Here is a 15,995-nt window from a genome sequence, read left to right on the forward strand (position 1 = left end):
GAAAGTTCTTAACTATGGGTGTTAAACATGCCATATTCTTGGCTAAGAGGTTACAAGCCTTCTTTTCATACTGATTTAATTTGTCACTTTTCCAAAACCAAAGGTCATCTAGCATAATAGATTTCCTTTTCCATCGATTGAATCGAGCTAAAAATAGCCTGATTCCTAAGGTTTAAGGATATGTAGGCGGGCTTAATGTTAAAAACTTGGTTGTATTACAACATTCGCTTATCCCTTCATATTACGGTACTGGAATAAATGTTGAATTTTATGAAATCTTGTGTTAAATCAAGCGTATCAAACTACAGGCGCCCTAAATTCTCATATAGCCTTAAATATGTAGGAAACCCGATGCCTGGGTTAGGCCATAATTCCTGAAGCATATAGCAAGTTTTTATTGGAAAAATGAATATGTGGTCGGTCAAAATGGGTTTGGTCAAATTCATTTTCTTCGAATTTCTTGCATTAATCCAAGTAAAATGAGTGACAGTTTTTTACACCCAATTTTTACCCTCCCCGACAAATTAATTCACAAGTTTCTTAAATTTTGAGAGTTTTAAAATAATTAGCTTTATAAAATTCAAAATATTTTTCAAGTTATTTCAAAGTAATTTTAATAGCTTTTATAATTGTAAGATAGTATATATGTCCTTTATATAATTAGCTTATTTTATAAGTTTTAAAAAATCGTCAACAAAATATATTATTTTAATTAAATACTTGGTTAATTAGTTTAATTACTTAATTGTTTATATTTTTGATTAAGCTAATTATTTAGTTCGCTAAGTTTCAGAAGATCGTAAATTGGTTATATTAATTCGTCTTACTCTTTTTATTTATTTAACAAAATTCACAATAGCTTCAGCCAACAAACCCATTTCACAAAATTAATTCCCAGCCCAATCAATGTTTTTTGTAGCAACCCAGTTCCCCCATAACCCCTAACCCATCAAAACTCCAGCCTTTTTGTCCCTAATACTCGATCCATTTTTTCCTTCCCCAAAAGAATTCAGTCTTTCCTGATGTACGCAACATTTCCCCACGCCTTGCTCTATCCGTTTTCCTCACGGCGTGGGGAGAAACAATGGTCCCCAAAAAGTGTGCCACCAGCAGCAAATGCGACGACAACGGTTCCAGCAGCAGGCGCGTGAACAATGTACCCATCTCTTCTACTTCGATGTCTTTCCAAACTCGATACTTTCTCCTTTCTGCGCTTGTACGAGCCCAACAGCAGCTCCAGGCACGCGAGAGTCGTCCTTGGGACGACGAGATTGAGCCATGTCACCATTCCAAGGGTGATGAAACCATCTATACCCTTTCGCCCCATCTAGAATAGAGCCACAAGCCTCAGAAAAAGTTGTTGATCCCAAATTTGTGGAAGGGACAAGTTTTCAAATTTTGAAATAACCCTTGGTTTTGGTCGATTCTGCCTTCACCTCTTCCTTTAAGAAAACCCTAATCGTCCTCTATATATCTCTTTCCTATTCACTGTTTGAGGGGAGTTAGGGGGGGGGGGGTTTATTTTTTAGGTAGAGTATTTTTTTTTGAGTTTAAAAAAAGGGCGAGCAATTTTTTTCTTTGGAATTCAACTCCTTTAAGTTGGTTTACAACTAGCAGGAGGACACTGAGACAGACGGAACTTGGGAAAAGGAGTTTGATTTTTCTAGTTGAATTTTTTTTTGGGAAATTCCTTGATCAGGAACGTCAAGGGCAGCTAAGAAAATATTATAGAAACATGATAAGACATTCGAAACAGAGTTATGTTCTAGTTTTCTAGTTGCGTCGTGTCCTCTCAAACCCCGTTTGAAGTCGAGCTTTGTGGTCGGAAGATTGTGTTTGTTCAGCTCGCTCTATCTCCAGCTCGCGGCACTCAAAAAAGTAAAACATCCCTCCGTTTCATTTTTTTCTCGCCTCTGTCTTAGTCTCACAATAATGGTTCAATGTTGAAGAGTCTTGTTACATAGTTTGTCTCTGTTTATATCCATTATTTTGTTAACCTAATATGTATTGTTTTCTCGGCCTTTTTGACCAAATAGAGATAGTGTTTCTGTTGAAGTATCGTGAAACCTTGCTTAATGTTGTTGTCTCTCTATGTCACTTGGCTTTAAGTTAAAGTCGTACTGTAAATTTCATGTCTTCTTTTAACTAAGATGGATATAATAGAAGACTGGTTTTATTTCAGAAATTAAGTTCTATAATGCGTTTCTTCGTGCTATTTTTTTTCTTTTCTTTCAATTATTTTTTCTTTAAGCTTGGTCGGATTCTCGCCTTGATCATTTTGGATACCCTTCCGAGTTTGTTCGTGGTTAATAGACTATGTCAAGTGATTTGTAGCATGTTATTTCTTTGTTCGTTTTTCGTTTAAGATTTCTTGAATCATGAAGGATGACTTCTCGATTTTGTTTCAACGTGGTACCTCCATGATCTTACATCTTATTGTTAATCCAAACATTTTGTAGTTCACTTGAGTTTTAAGTTCCTACTTATGTCATTTTTTTTAGTTTTTGCAGTTCATCCTTGTTAATGTTTTTAAGTCGTTTGGCCGCTCAAATTATATTGCTTTTCTGAAAAAATGTCTTGGTTGATTTTAGTATTTTCTTAAAATTATTTTTTTTCTCTCTGAGCTTTCATTCTTCCTTTAATGCCATTTGTTGATATTTTGTAAATTATTCTAGTTACATATCTTCCTAGAGAGTCGCCTCATAATTGATCTTCACCCTAAGAGGAGATTCTAGAAGGATAAATACTAAAGACTAATAAACTAGCTCAACTAGGCAACTTAAGTATTTTACATTCCAATGTAACAACCCATAATATGGCTCCTCCTGTTAGTGCCTGTAATTAAGTTATTCATTTCTAATCTCCTAATGAGCACCCTTTATAAAGAGGTGCTAGCTCTCTAATTGTATTGGTACCTTAAAATATGTTTTACACAAAAGCAAGTGTTTAATGTGCTGGTATTTTATTCATAAATATAACTTTGTTGTTAAAATGTCAAACTACTTTGTCTCATTGAATGGGTTTACGTATATGTGTTTCTTCACGACCTGACTGTCCACAACATTTATTAGCATTTATATTATACAATATCGTTGCTGAATTTTCAATTGTTATTTTATTAGTTGTAGTTGTTTCTCTTTTACTATTTTTCTTTCTTCCTTCCCTTGTTATTCGAGATGTGTAATAGATTGTAGTCTTTAAGCTTTCATCCTTTGTTTAGCCCTAAATACATGCCTTTGTAGTTGAAAATGATGCTTAACTTAGTTGTAAGTTTTGACATCTGTGCTTGCTCCATTTCTTTAGTTAAAGTCATGAAATTGTTTAACATCTCTCTTTTAACAATGTCTTATTTGAGGCAGTAGCATCATTTTGTTAATTGGGTATACTATTTTGTTCATGGGTTTAAATGTTCAAGTTCATTCATTAATAAATGGGGTATAATTGTCTTTGCATAATTTCCTATTGCATTTTTTAGAAGAAGACTTAATCACATTAGCTTCAATAGGTCACTCTATTCTTCTTGCCGATAATTGTTTCCTCATTATAATTTATGTCTAAATAATTATTTCTAAATCTACTACCTCTAGTCACTATTGGCCTCATTGTTTAGTTATCGCTACTATTTAATGTTTTAACATATTATGTGAAGTTAGTTTAATATAAGCGAAAATTCATTAAATATTCCATGTTTTACTTTTCAGAACTTGGAGGTAAACTAGTCACACATTTTATTATTATTTTTATTTTTGGGTGTTAGTTGCGTTATATAGAATCAAAGTATACTATGTTATTGATCGCTATTTTATTTCATTCTCTTCTATGTTTGAACAGGCCCTCCCGAATCTCTGGAGACTCTTCCCCTCATATTTTGGAAAAATCAAAGACTTATACTTCCATCCATCGAGTCAATCCACGTATTCAACGCACAGGTCCCGAAGCGGAAGAAGTTGAAGAGATTGGGCCTCAAAGAACCAAAGTCAGTTGAAAGATTGTATTTCGGGCATAAGCCCTTGTCGTCTTATTTTATTTTATTTTATTTATTTATTGATTATTGTAAGATTAGTTTAGAATAGGTACAAACACAAATTGGTCAAAAAATCCAAAAAAAGTTGGTCTAAATACCGGTCTAGGAGAACATATAACCCGGATTTTGACTCAACTCTCTCTCTCTCTCTCTCTCTCTCTCTCTCTCTTTCTCTCCCTCTCTTATTCTCGTTTATTTATCTGCTTTTATTTGTCGGTAGTTTTAAAGTTAAAAGAATCCAATTCCTTGTAAACGCCGTAAACATTTTGTCGACTGAAAATTAATTTCAAACATATTTTAAATGAATGAATAAAATTTCAATCCAATTCTCACTTAAATAGTAAATTAATTATTTTGTTTCAAACAAACCCAAAGCTAGTTTTATCTTACAATCAAAATTATCTTTTTAGCCAAACTAAGATAACCGCACGTTAGCGGACATCTTAGGTTCTTTCCAAAACATTCCTAAGACGTTAATAAAAATCTCCGAACCCTCTTAAAAATCTTTAAATTGATTTTCTATTTTCAATTAAATGGAAGATCATTTTTCTTGATTTTTCTCTAAAATTAAGTGGCGACTCTAAAAAAGTCAAAAACGTATAAAAAATATTATTTTTCTAAAAGAAATAAAACAACACTTGCAACTCTCTGAACACATCCATGAATAAAGATTGAACTAGCAGCTCATGACCATACCATGTAACACATAATCAAAGAGAAAACATCAATTCCACATAATGAAGAGATTCACAACATAACAAGAAACTAGAATAGATTTTACAACTCATTATGCTACAAAACTCATATGCTTCATTCCAAATAGTGAAAACTCATTTTATATTAAAAATCATAGTCATATACATTAGTTCTAACCACATTACCACTATTTTATATCAAAGAATCAACTAGTCAAATTTTAAAAATCTTCAAAGTGAGTAGACATTGCATTACAATGATTTTTGAAAAATTTTCAAAAATTCAAATTTTAGGCAATTCATGATAGAAATATGCTAATATGCAAAGTAACATCATATAACATATCTTACAACATAATAATGTCTTCATTAAATACAAAAACAAGAAGTTAATGAAATTCAATTTCAACCAAACTCCTAAACACCACACATTTGCAACAACTTCTAGAACTTTCTATCCCATCTACTAACCATACTACCCGACTTATAATGAACTCCTATATCTATAAATAAAAACGAGGACTTACCCTCATCATCATCATCACCATCCGGCTTCTCTCCTCTAGACCGGAGTGCATAGAAACGCCTCTTTGTTGGAGCATCATCCTTTGGATCACTAGAAGCAACTTACTTACCCTCTCTTCGTATAGAAGCAATGTTAGGACAATCTCTCACCTTATGATAATACTTTCCACAAACAAAGCAAACACTAATACCGGCTAGACACTTCTCATAGTTCATCTTTCCACAAGTTACACATGTAGGCTTTTAATTTTGAGAACCACCCCTTTTTCAAATTTCACCTTAGCACTCCTAGGTTCTTCTTGAGTTTGAACCCTCTTCTTAACCCTAGTTTGCTCATGGTCAGTAGATCCACCCCTTTTTAAGTTTTTATCCATCCTCTTAAGTTTAGACTCTTCAATTGATTATGCACACACATGAGTCTAGATACATCCATATCATCGTGTAACATCGTCGTACGACATTCTTCCCTTACTAAGTCGGCGACCCCGGTCACAAAGCGACTCATTTCATCCCTTGTATTTGGCACAAGATATGGAGCATATTTGGACAACTTAGAGAACTTCAAAGATTATTCCTCAATACTCATATTAACTTGCTTAAGATTGATAAACTCCTCTACCCTAACATCCCTCATCTCAAAGGGAAAGTACTTACCCAAAAAAACTTCCTTAAATTCTTACCATTCAATAGGACCCGACTACTCCGGCCTATTGCCTTTCCATTGTGAGTACCACACTTGAGCCACAACTTTCAATTGATACGAAGCCAATTCTGCTTTCTCCCAAGATGTCACTCCCATAACATGCACTATATTCTACACCTCATCTATAAACTCTTGGGGATATTCTCCAACCTTAGAGCTAAGAAATATAGGTGGATTCATCCTTACAAAATCTCTCAACCTAGAGGTCATAGTGCTCTCCACTACATTCTCCCTACGCACCATACTCAAATTCACTTGAGTAGTCACGGCTCGGGCTAAATCAAGAAATGTCTCTCTAATATCCTTACTACTCAACTCTAGGGGCTCATCACTTCCTCCCACAACACGGACTTGAGCACCTTGAGGAACCTTCTCAACTTGAGGATGAATCTCCTCTTGCACCTCGTTCTCCTCAACTCTTCTAGCCGATGTCCTCCTCGTATTCATCTTCCGAGAAACACAAAGAAAACCATAAGAACAGAGTACTCAGAAATTTTACTCTACGAAATGAAATAGGAGTAGAAAAGAAGAGAAAATATATCGTCCTATAGCCTCTCGCCCATAAATTTGTCCAACTCACACTCATGGTCAAGACTGTACCAGATGTTACTTGATGAGACTTTTCAATTCCTAATACTACTTTCATAACCTATGCTTTGATATCAAGCTTGTCTTATCCCAAAACTACACCCTAAAATATAGGGGCAATCATGGATTGCAACAGGCATACTTGACCTCTCAAAGGTCTTGTACAAGCCCTTACATATCATTCATCGCATATACATAATAAAAAGTAGTGCGGAATTAAAACTTTTCACAAAAAATATCATAGTACTTAAAAAATCTCTTTCATATAAATTCATAGAAAATACTAAGTGTCAATCTCATCAAACTTAAGACACGAGGATACTTAGGACATGGCCCATATACAATACTAGTATAAAATTACTTAGTCTATTAAACAAACTTTAAATAGAAACATAAAAGACAATTATGCCCTCAAATCAAATCAAGATATACTTCGACTTCTCTTGAACGATGCTATGGTCCAACTCTTCCTTCTCAAATGCTCCTGACTTACCAACAACTATAGAGATAGATAAAAGCATAGAGTTTAGTACAACAACATGTACTTAGTATTGCATAATGCAAAAAAATCATGAAAACAGACATTTATAAAAAAAAATGCATCTTTTCATTTTAAAAATCATATTATAATCATAAGAACAATATTTAACAACTTAGAAACACATAAGATAACATTTAAATGAAATATCGTAATTTTAATGTCACTTTTCACTGAACCCATTTCACTGTTATAGTGATGTTACTTCATTGTACAGTGAAGTTACTTATCTTCACCTTAGACATCTTCTAATATGTAATCGTCCTACTTAAAGCTATCCCTAGACTCACTTAAGCAACACAAAGGGAGACCTCCCATACAACCTCCATAAGCATGCCTAAATGATACTCAAGACTACTTATAATGAGTGACATACATACTTCAAGACATGAAACATTTCAACATACGGATAATATGTCATTTCCTCATCAAAGGATATAAAAATACTTACTTGAGTACATCAAGAAGAGAATTTCCATCATTAACCTATTCAAGACTTATGACTTCATAAGTTTGGATCATGTCCACATAACCAACATTTCCTTAGAAATAGTCATTCTTAAGACGCATCTAGGTAAGATACGAAGTGACCATTCCTATGCCCCTTCACACCTTAACTAGAGAACCCTTAACTACTCTTTATGAGTACTTATTCCATTTACATACTTCATAACATAAGTCATTAGTTAATTAGTTCATTGAGATTCATACATCACATAATGGACATTCAAGTAGTGATCTTGGACAAGACTAGGGAACTCCCAATAACAATTTTAATGTCTATTGTGTAATGTCTAGATAGCGTCTCATACCACCACCTAAACTGTATAAAACTTCTTAAATGATAATATGTATTCCATATGATGAGACTACAAAATAACAGACATACACCATGATAGATAGACATGGAATCCGGAGTTCTAACCTACTCCGATGAGGGTGTTCTACTTGCCAAGGGTAGAACTAGGACACATCCCATGTAGGCACATGGTTACGGAATATGAAGGGCTTTTTATGCACTCTTATTCTCAAGTAGAGGTACATCGTACTCTAGCCTCATTCTCAAGTAGATACACTTCCCTTAACATAATAACTCGGTGCTAGCCTTGATTCTCATAGAGTAATTGACATTAAAGGATCACATGAAGAGGTTCCTTATCTAGTTCATAACCCAATCACATTCACCCTAAAAAAGAGGTCCACTAGGGATACCTTTTAGTGGAGACTGAGATAGCTCATTATGACTTTCATAAGGATTAATATGATGTCGTTTCAGCCAATTAACCATAATTCCACCATTCCTTTACATGGAAATACAATTACGGCTCTCGACATCAACATTCATAGCATAAACTTTACCACATACACAACCTTCCTAACATCCTCTAAGGTCTGACATATGACAAGGTTTCACAAATACTACCTAGTCCAGACATATCATAATCTCATAACGTTCATACATGTATCAAGTAAGGGAGACAAGTCTATCAAACAAGACACATTTTCTTTTACCTTATAACATATAACATATCATTATCTAAAGAACTTAGGATGACCCTTATAATCTTTGTGTAACCCTATACACTACTACAACATCATTAATATAACAATTTTGTACTCATAGTCAAGTAGGGCCAATGATGCATTAATCCTAAGACTACACACATAAGCATATAGTCATAGTCTAACAAAATCTCCTAATATATATAAAAATTTCACATTACTAGCATATTGGTAGATATTATCATACTTCACATAATAACCTACACAAATAGCTACATTAATTAAAATAGTTTGCCGATAAGGCCATGATCATCATAATACATAAAGTAACACCGACAAGGCCACATCAATTACAAGTAAAGGACATAACACCACCACCATAAGTGCAACATACCAATACCAATATATTGAAGCATAATTAACATCAAAATAAAGGAAATAGGGAATCTTACCACCACAACATCCTCAACATCTCAATTCAATGCTAAATCATCCAATTAAATACAATAAGACCTTTACCAATGGCCATGAACAATAATTCAAGATAGAAACTATGATAATCAATGAAACTAGGTCAATTAAATGTAAATTCATATATCTAATATAACCTAGATATTAATTGAATACAATTATTAGATCACTACATAGTCCATAGAAATCTACACAATAATTCATATAAATTATGTAAATATCAAGTAACCCATAAATTAGTCAAAATCTAGGGTTCATCCAATTTATGCTTCATTGGTAATTTTGGTTAAAATAATCAATACAATATAAAATAAATCATTATCCAATGTTTAGAAATCATTAATGCAAGAACCCATGGTAGAATAAGGAAATTTGGACAATTCGACTTGAGAACTTCAGAATACTTCTTGAGAGTTAGTCTCCTTGATGAAGAGAGTTTCAAGGATCAAAATCCATACCTTGATGAAGCTAATTATTTAATGTGATGATTAATCTCCACTAAATTCATCACACCAAGCTCTTCCTTGTCTTTGGACTTCAATGGAGTCTTAAGGAATTTCTAAGGAATTTTGGGGTTTTGATATAGATGAATGAGGTCTTCAATTTGTTTAAGACTTATATACACACTTAAAATACCCAAAAGGACCTTAAGGAACGCCAATACTCTTATTTGGATGTGGGGAGAAATTACACTTTCACCCCTCACTTAAGAGCAGCCTGCGCACGATCACAGACCCCAAACGACTGTTGCCCATTGATGGGTCGTAGTTTCATACACGGGCTAGCCTGTCCTTCATCGATGGTTTCAGAGACATGAAATTGGTAGCTTATCTCCCCAGAATAAGTACCAAATGACTCCCACCACCTATGGGGTGTCGACCAGGCCACGGGCCGTCGATTGCCATCCGTAGGTTTGACTGCCTAGGGCAGGTTTGGCTACCAACATTGGTTCTTCCTCTAGGACCCTTAGTTGGTCCTTGGGGATGTTTTCCTGGACATTTACAAACAAAACATGAACATATATGTGTTTTGGACCTGTCACATGAATTTTATCCAAAACGAACATGTAAAACATGACAAAACATGCCTAGACACATAATGTCATTTTAAAGCACATATTTAAAACGTCATGGACGTTCTTGAACGTTTGACCTCCAAACTTCAAGAAACTCGACACACAGCCTATATACATCATAATAACTCATTTTAGGACCTTATAACCTCATGAATAACACATAATCACATAGAACCACATATGAGGCACATAGGTGACTTAGTCGTCGAACGTCATAGTCGTCATTTGATGTTTGACTTCCAATGCACCTAAACTATTATTCACTGCCTCAACAACACATAGTAGACCTATTTATGACTTTAAACCATCAATACCAATATTTTAGGCTCTAGTTCACCTATGTCATTTTCGGGGTCTTATAGAAAGCCTACTTGTGTAATGCATGGATGAGATCCCATACTACCACACAAACTTTGTAGAACTTCTCCAGAAACCATAATGCACATCTGACATAATGGGAATATGAGTTTCACCTACATAAACCATGAGATCTAAGGCATTGAATCTAGTTTCATTTGAACCCACACCATAAAAATATGGTCTACTTGACTAAGGTAGACAAGGTAATTAGCTTTGGTAGAAACCACTAGTTAATAACCTATGTGGGAATATACTTATGGGATTTTAATATGTAATTAGAATCCTAGCATAACATTGGGAGAGTTTCAATCTTACCATATCCACTCAACGCTTAGCCTCTATTCCCATAGAGTAGTTCATTCACATTAACATTACTCTACATGAGAGGGATTCCAACATTAGGCGTACAAACTCTAAATACATTAAAAAAATAAAGGGACACCAACCTTAGGTCTACCGATTCAAGGTACATTAAGTATAGCTCATTGACTTTCCCAGAAAGGTGTCATCAATATTGAATCTAGCGATACAAGGTTCATTATTTCGCACATGGAAAGGCTACCGCCCCAGGTCTAATGATCCAAGGTTTATCATTCATAACCATATAGACTTAAGAGGGATACCAACACTAAGTCTATCGGTTTAAGACTAAGCCTAGAATACCTAATGATTCATTTATGAAAGGGCTACCAACATTAGATCTACTTATTCATGTCCATCACATTAATTCAATAATTTCTCATGAAATTGCTACCACCATTAGGTCTACGGATTCAGGGTACTTCAATTATCAATACATTCATTCATTCAAGAAGAAGATGCCTAAGCCTACCAATTAAAGATAAAACATTCACATTACTTTCATTCATTAAAGAATAGGATTCCTAAGCCTACCAATTAAAGATACATTCATAATGAATACCATACTTTACACAAGAATAAGGTGCATAGGCATACAAATTCAAAATGTACAATATATTTTAAAAAATCCCATTATATTCCATCAAGAAGATCTCATTTAACCCTATGAGAGACAAAGATCTCGAACATTGTAGAACAAAGCCTATCTAACCTGTTAATTAAAAGGAGCCCACCTTCCCACTCCCCTTTTCCCCCATTGTTGGGAGACTCGGGAGACAAAATGAACATGCCATCTACCTATTGTACTGGACCTTCGACCAGGCATTTTAACTTAGTTGAATCATAACTAACACAACTGCATTGCACTTGAACGGTTGAGCGTCTGTCGACCATCATCTTTCGTGCACAAATATAGATTTATTCCTTGTACATGGTAAATCCTCACAACCCTTAGTAGGAATAGAATCGACCAAGTAATCGCGTCTATCACTGAAGTAAACCAAGAGACACTTAGGTCTATTGTACATTTAATAATCATTTGTTGTAGTCCATTACAATGTTTAAAATACCTAAATCCTGAATCTATACTCAGCAGTAGGCTTGAGTTATAGTCTGTATCACGTTTTTCCTATTTCAGAATTTTGAACTATTAGCAGTTGAGGATGAACTTGACGCTTTCTATGAGTGGAAATCCAACTAGCGAACCCTTTTTCGTACCTCTGCCTTTCCCTCTAGTCATGATCACCATTTTGTTGGCATCATCATTCATGAGTGTCAATATATAATACACCTTTACTTATAACAAAACTACATTATACACATTACCATGATACTTTAATTGAACTCACATGCATATATTTCTCATCATAATCATACATGAAAATTTCATACTTTGACTTTCAAGGACATGATCACAAGTTAACAACAAAACCCTCAATATTTCAATTAGGCATAAGATCTAACATGTTTCAATCAATTAGATCAATAAGCTTTAAACAATTCAATAATACATTATGATCAATCAAACTCAAGTTACATTCAATCATTTTTAGAATTGGGGGAAAACATGGGTTCATTGGAGAAATCATCTTAATTCTTCATTAATTCAATATTATATACATACTTCATCATATAAAAGCCTTTAAAATCATTTTGTAATAGAACCCATGCATACATTTAAAACTAGGGTTTTCGGGGAACTTGAGATACTTGAAATCATCTTTGATATTAGCTCTTTGGAGAAACTAAGCCAAGGATCAAGACACCCATACATTTTATCAAAGATCTCCACGAAAATATTTGGAGACACTTTAGAACTGGAGCTTGAGAGCTTGAATCCTTCACCTCCAATGGAGGTTTCTAGAGAGATAACTTTTTAGAAGAGAGGTGAGTTCTAATTTGTGTTTTGAATCAAAATGACTTGAAATCGGAGTTCAATAACTTTAATACCCTAAATACAATTATCACTCTAAACTAACCGTCCATTAACTAAACCAACCAAAAAAGGAATTAACAAAAACACCTCTGTTAGCCGAACCAAAACCATATTTCACAGGTTTGATCCACGGACCGTCCTACATGGGTGTGGTTGATGGCTGGGGGTTGAAATTGAGGGACTTCACCCACGTAACAGCTCCACGAGTCATTGTTGGACCTACAGGGCATGGTCACCTTTTGTATGTCACCACAATTTTTGGAACATTGATGTTTCTTGGGGGTTAGGCTAAGGGTCCTTCTCAAGGCGCCTTAGGGTGGTCCTTGGGTAGTTGTACCTTGAAAATTGACCCCTAAACCCCTCAATGTATGATCGGGGCATCAAACAACAACACAAAACGTTAAATAATACTTTGTAGAATTGGTGCCCGCATGAAACAGTGGGTTGGATCATGACAATAGTTTTCAGTATATATCAGATCCATATATATAACTTGAATCCTAATTTTTTTTTTGAATTTGAAATTTCGTGATTCTTCATCTATTTACTTCACATTATATTCATACATATTAATGTTTTCATAAATATTTAGTCCATGATGTTTTTACGAAATGTGTTCTATTAAATTTTAAAATTAATTAAATTGAAATATTATTTATTTGAAGATTATATTAATTACTTTTTACAATATTAGTTACAAATAGTTTATTGTCAATTAATATATTTTCAAGAAAAAATATGTATCTTAAATACCTAATTTAATATCACGAATAAATGCACAAATTTATCAAATATTAACTTTTAATTATCTTATGATAAAATTTTATTTTAAAGTTAGTTTAATTATATAATAAACTTCTACGATCAAACAATATAAATGTAATTTTATTATAAATAAATATGTGTAGTTATTGCACTTCTTAATGACTAAGCTATGTGATAACCCTTTTGTATATTCACTAGGGAACTTGACCTTACATCGTGCAGCCTTAAGAAATCCTATTAAACATGTAAATCATTTCTTTTAATATTTCAAAAAATCATGTAAAAGCTTTTTCTTTTCCTATTTTTAGGAAACCATGTAAACTAAATCTCAGGAATATTACACTGAGAAGAAATTGGCTTAAGATGAAAATATATGAATGTGATTAAAAATATATACTAAAAAATTAATTTTTAGTGATATAAATGGACACATAGGGCTAAAATATTTTATTAAAATTATATAAATAAAGTACACAAAATTCGACATTGTCATGCACATATCTCAGGAAATTCAAATGAATGATTGTATAAGTTTACTTTCGATTTATTTATCCTTTTGGTCAGACTTCCTCTTTTTCAAATATTGTGTATGTTTTAAAATTTAAGATGATACGAATTTCAAATATCAAGAGAATTTTTGAAAGACTTTTTTTTTTACCCTTCATTTGTATTTTTATGAGAAGTGTTCATATTTATGATTTTACTTGAATTGTTTATATTCTTCAAAATAGTTTGAAGATATCTAAAAGGATTTACGTAGAAATTAGTGTTGTTCATTTTATGTCCTAATTTTTTTTTATCAATAAATCATTTTGAATGGAAGGAAGTAACAGTTGTTCTTACACATAATTTTCATGCTCCAGAAGTCTAAAAGATTATGCTGCTATGGTTAGGATGAGAGCTTTACAGGAAGTGATGATAAATACTTATGGTTGCTTAGCATTAACTCAACTTGTTGAATCTTTTTTGCAAGGGAGAGAAGCTGCACCTTCCTGATGAACAGAGGGAATAGAGAATGAGATTTTAGAAGATTTTGGACAGTAATAATTATGTATTGTCTCTCTTCTCTTTCTCTTAATTCATTGTACTATTACACGAAAAGTGCATATACTTAACGATAACAATATATTATTAGGAAGAATTACGACGAAGTACAGAATACAAAATATTCATATATTTATACCTCTGTAATGTATAAAAAGCACTTTGACTGAATTTGTTGAATCCCGTTGTTTCTCGACATTGATTAGTTGATAAACCAAAGGCCATAAAAAAAAATATAATGATAAAGCAATGTATAACGGACAACACTATTGATGAATCCTAATATATATATGGAATTAATGTTATAATAAAATGTAAAGAATGTCCTGATTATGTATGATAATCCGTATAACTACCAACGTGTGTTGTGGTGCACTGGTGTGAGTGCTTCAGCTTAATTTGAGGTCTCAGGTTCGAACCCTAGATATGGAGCAAATCCTGTTGTGAACGCAATCCCAAATGTGCCAGGCAATGCATGATACCAATTTAGTCGAAGATACATACGTATAACTTATAGTGAACCTTCACGAGCCTCATAATTTGATAGTAAATTTTTTCGTGAGCACATGCACATTTAATTTCATAGAAGAAATAACGAAAAAATTAAAATAAGAAAAAAAAATCAAATAAGTAAACATATAAATGTCAATGCTTATCAATCAGAGGTGCGACATCACTATTTATTAGAAGAACCCATTCAAAAATCTAGTCAAATTTGTTAGAGATTTTTGTGGATATGGACGAGTGCAATTAAGATACTCCATTTAAAATTGTGTATTGATTAAAAATATTTTTGTTGAAATTAGTCTTGTCTCCTTCCCTACATATAGATCCCAAATCTATATTGTTCTCTCATAAGCTTATTTTTAATTGCTTTAAGATTTTACAAAAAAGAAAAAAATATGTGTGGAACATATAATTATCTTATCAAGTGTAACTAAAATTAAAAATTCGAAAATAAGTCTAATTTCTAAACAGAACAGTATCTCCTCAACCTAATCATGTTCAGTAGTATTAGTTCTTTCTTATAGATTGGTATCATGTACTTGATTGTATCTATTCACTATTATACATGTGAATTAATGTATATGAGTGTTTTTAAAATATATTCTTCACTAGAATGTATTTATATCAATGTCATACAAAGTGTAGCCAAGGATTTTTGTGGAAATTAGTCTTGTCTCCTTCCCTATATATAAATCCCAAATCTATATTGTTCTCTCATAAGCTAATTTTTAATTGCTTTATGATTTTACAAAAAAGAAAAAAATGTGCGTGGAACATATAATTATCTTATCAAGTGTTCTCCATTTTCTGAAACGATCTGAACCATCATTATTTAAGGAAGACAAAAATATTTTAATTATTGCCTGTTCCCGCTACAACGGGCTTGATGCCGCTGGTGTGG

At 33.2% G+C, this 15,995-nt stretch overlaps 1 long non-coding RNA gene across 1 annotated transcript; it reads left to right on the top strand.

Moving 5' to 3' along the window:
• Window positions 1–855: 855 nt before the first annotated feature.
• Window positions 856–4,159, top strand: LOC104647659 (uncharacterized). The gene is made up of 2 exons (XR_741772.4): window positions 856–1,878; window positions 3,832–4,159. It is a non-coding gene; the product is annotated as an uncharacterized lncRNA (long non-coding RNA).
• The last annotated feature ends 11,836 nt before the right edge of the window (window positions 4,160–15,995 follow it).

Source organism: Solanum lycopersicum, chromosome 5 (genome assembly GCF_036512215.1).
Source record: "Solanum lycopersicum chromosome 5, SLM_r2.1".
Taxonomy (NCBI): Eukaryota; Viridiplantae; Streptophyta; class Magnoliopsida; order Solanales; family Solanaceae; genus Solanum; species Solanum lycopersicum.